Source organism: Lepidochelys kempii, chromosome 26 (assembly GCF_965140265.1).
Source record: "Lepidochelys kempii isolate rLepKem1 chromosome 26, rLepKem1.hap2, whole genome shotgun sequence".
NCBI classification, from domain to species: Eukaryota; Metazoa; Chordata; order Testudines; family Cheloniidae; genus Lepidochelys; species Lepidochelys kempii.
Window position 1 is genome coordinate 15,411,362 of NC_133281.1, and position 4,121 is coordinate 15,415,482.

The window sequence follows — 4,121 nt, forward strand, 5'->3', positions numbered from 1 at the left end:
CTCCCCACTCTGAACTCTAGGGTACAGATGGGGGGGACCTGCATGAAAGACCCCCTATGCTTATTTTTGCCAGTTTAGGTTAAAAACTTCCCCAAGGCACAAATTCTTCCTTGTCCTTGGATGAGTACTGCTGCCACCACCAAGTGAGTTAGACAGATTCAGGAAAAGGACCACTTGGAATTCCTGTTTCCCCAAAATATTTCTCCCCCCCCCTCCCCCAGCCTCTTCACCCCCTTTCCCGGGGAGGCTTGAGAATAATCTACCAACCAGCTAGGTAAACAAGGTGAGCACAGACCAGACCCTTGGGTTTTTAGGACACTAAAACCCAATCAGATTCTTAAACAGAACTTTATAATAAAGAAAAAAAAGTTAAAAGAAGCACCACTGTAAAATCAGGATGGGAGGTAATTTTACAGGGTAGTAAGACTTAAAACACAGAGGATTCCCTGTAGGCAAAACTTTAAAGTTATAAAAAAAACAGGGATAAACCTCCCTCTTACCACAGGGAAAATTCACATGCTAATACAAAAGATAATCTAATGCATTCCTTGCTATTTACTATTTCTGTAATCTTACATGTATCATTTCAGTAGGACCTGGATTACTTGCTTGGTCTCTGCCGGGAGAGCACAAAAACAAAGTCTCACCCCCCCCCCCCCCTTTCGAAAGTATCTTCTTTCCCCATTGGTCCTTCTGGTCAGGTGCCAGCCAGGTTAATTGAACGGATTAACCCCTTACACATAAGGGGATTCTGTACCTCTGGCCAAGAGGAATTTTATTTTACTACATACAGAAAGGTTGTTACCCTTTGCTTTATATTTATGACAGGATCTGGCTGCGGGAGAGGGTGGCTGCTAATAGGCTCTGGGCATGTGTTCCATGCACGTCAGGGAGCCACGCCTCTGCATGTGCCCTGGAGCTCAGGGTTATGGCCAAGTTGCAGACTGTCTGAGTCAGGGCAGAGCCAGGGCTACAGCGGGACTGTCCTGCTGTCCAGCCCTGGGCTTTAAGCAGCCAGGAATCCTTTCCTATGGGCCAGTGTTCAGGGCAGATCTCACCCCCAATCCATCCCAGGGAACGGCACAGCCACCAGGACAGAAACTAGTCAAAGGGGGGCAGGGGGAGAGGCAATCCCTGGGTTTTGGGCAGCAGGACAGGCTGGCTAGGAGGTACCATGCTTTGTACAGGTGGGAGTGTCCCTGCATTTGGGGGTGGGGGGAGCTTCATCAAGGGGCGTCCCTTCCGGGGCCCAGAGCAGCACTTGATCTGCAGGTCAGGGGGCTGAGGGGAAAGGGCTGCAGCTCTCACTGTATTACAGCTGCGACAGGTGGGCTCTGCCAGCGCCAGCTCTTTGTGCTGGACATGCTGTCCCCAGAGCTGGTCGCAGCTGTTCCCCACTTTGCCCTGGGCACCAGGCCCCTGTTCCGAAGCCTTATTTTACAAGTGGGGAAACATGGGCCAGAGCTTGGGTGAGATGCCGGGAACCCTCAGCTCCCTGGTTAGTGGTGCTGGTGTCAGGCCGGAGTTACTCCATGGCCCCCAGAGGAGTCGTTCTGGCTTCACACTGAGCAGCAGCCTCACCGCCCCATGGAATCAGAGGTGGCAGCTCAGCCCAGGGCCCTTGGGTGCTCCTGGGAGATCATTTTCACACCCCTGTTCAGTTTAATTCAGGCAGTCTGTAACCAGCTGAGGTACAGGCCAGCCCCTGTGGAGCATGGGATTGCTGATCCAGCACTTGCAAAGCCCTCTACTGAGGGCCTGGTCCAGCTGCGCTCTGGCCACCAAAGCCCCTTGGGGGCAGGGCTGGTGCACAGTGAACAGCGGCGAGGGCCAGCCCTGTACAGTGATGGTGACGTTTGCACTCTGCCAGCCCAGCCTGCCTGCTCCCTTATTCAGCTGAACCAGGCCTCCCTGCTCAGCTGGGTCCTGTCCTCTCTGGGCACTGGTGGGCTCTGGCTCCACCCAGGCCCCACTGCACCTTCCTGTTAGAGCCAACCTCCGTGTCAAGGCAGGGGGCAGCCTATCCTGCACCAGCGATGGTCTGTTTAAACTGGGCAGGGACCCACAGCTTGCCCCCAGCTCTGGCACCACCCAGCCCTGGGGCGTGAACACAGGCCCTGCTGTGAGCCAGCTCTTGAATAGCTCATGGATCAAGGATGTGAGGAGAAAGCCCAGCCTGCAGGCAAACAGCACCTACACATAACTGGCATGGGCCTGATCCAGCAACCATGCTCCTCTGATCCCCCCCAGCTCCGCCAGTGCCTGTCACTCACAGGCCCCTGCTGTCCCTGCCCCAGGCTTCCCCCAGCAGAGGGATTTGGGCCACTTCCTGTAATAGGTAAAGGGACCGTCAGTGACCCACAGCGCCTGGAGAGAGACCGAGCTGCCCGGGAGAAAGGCTTTAAGGGCTGTTTGAGTCACAGGGCTACGCCTGTCTGAAGCTGTACTGAGTGTTGCTGCCCTGAACCCAGGCACCCTGTCTCCCTGCCCCCACCCGCTCTGACCCCTGGACCGCAGTTGTCTCAGAGCCAGGAATAGAACCCTGGTGTCCTGGCTTCCAGGCCCGACTGCTCTAAGGCCGGCTAATGCTGTCCGTGCCGAGGGGGCCTGAGCCTCCCAGTGCTGCTGACCTGGGGCCGCGCAGGCAGCCTGTGGCCTCCTGCTCCACTTAGCTACCCCCAGCCCAAGCTAAAGCCTTTAAGCCTCTTTCTTGGAGCCATCTTCATCCAAACAGTCCTCGAGGGACTTTCTCTGCCTTGGCTGCCCCTGATTGCTCCAGGTGAGCAGGGCTGACAGCAGTGGGAGGATGATCTTGCCCCCAGGTGTGTGGGGGGAGGGTCCAGCCAGAGACAGTGCTGGGGGGGCCCAATCCTGCACTCCCACCCCACAGCAAAACCTGTCTAGGCCGCAGTGGTGAGTCCTGCCCTGCTGCACCCCCACCCAGGGGCAGTGAGCTCTCTGGCTCCCAGGAACCAGCCCCTTTGAGGGGTTGGGGGGCTGGCTGGAGTCACACTGTGACGGAGCCAGGGAGCTGCCTCCTGTGGGGTTCCTTTAATGGTGGGGGTGGGAGGAGGGCAGGTTTGTGTCTCCCACAGCCTGGCTAGAACCTTTGCCCCGCTCCCCACCAGCCTTACAGAGCCCATGGCACTGCCAGGCCCCCCCTCACGGCTGGACAAGAGCACCAGTGGGCACAGGCCTGAAAGCTGGAATCTGATAGAGGCACATGGTGCTAGGGGGCAGAGGGGCTCAGTGGGGGGGGTGCCATGGGGAGTGGCAGGAGGGTTGAAAACACCATGGAAGTCGGGGCAGCTGGAGATGGAGTCAGCAGCACCAGAGAGCAGGTCAGGTTTGTAACCAGCTCTGCTGTGTCACTCCCAGCGCCCAGCCCTGCGCCGATGCAAAACGCCCAGGCTGGGGGGCTCCGGCAACACTTGCTGCCAGGAGGCAGCTCTGGGGGTCGCTGCCTGTTCCCTGCAGGGCAGGCTGCATGGCAGGGAGCTCGCTTGTGCGCAGGCCAAGGGGTAACCGTGCCCTGCAGTGCCTTCCACAGAGCTTCACCCCCACAGCACCTACCCGCAGGGCAGGGAAGGGCACAGAGCCTCCTCTGGCACCCACACAGGACACTCATGGTGTGGGGATCCGCAGCTGGGTAGGAGCAGGAGCCTGGGTGGGGGGCAGGACCTCGGGGGGAGAGGGGGGTTGCAGTTAAAAGCAAGAGGCTGAGCTGCCTTTCTTGTGGAGGGCTCCTATAGGCATTGGGGGACACAGAGACCAGGCTGCAGCCACAAGGCAAGTCAGCTAAACACGCTCAGGAGAGTCTGGAGTCCTGCCCCACGCCTCAGCCCCCCGTGCCCAGCAGCACAGAGAGGGCACACTGCAGCATGGTTCAGGCTGGAGAACTCCCCCAGCCACTCCTGCAGCCAGCCCAACAGCTCTGGTACTGCGGAAGAGACCGGGAAACTGACGCACCCAGACAGGGCAACTTTCCAGCAGAGCCGCACCCACATCCTGTGCTCCAACCCCCGCCCCACGCAAACTCTTTGGCAGGGGAGGCAGAGCCAGTGTGGACGGGAAGCTAGGCTGCCGGTAACCCCATCCCACAGGCAGTGCACAGGGAACAG

The 4,121-nt window shown here is 58.5% G+C and overlaps 1 protein-coding gene across 4 annotated transcripts in view; it reads left to right on the forward strand.

Annotated features, from left to right (window-relative positions):
* The window catches only part of MAT2A (methionine adenosyltransferase 2A), a 33,994-nt gene that overhangs the window by 11,967 nt on the left and 17,906 nt on the right, over positions 1–4,121 (forward strand). The window lies entirely within an intron of this gene.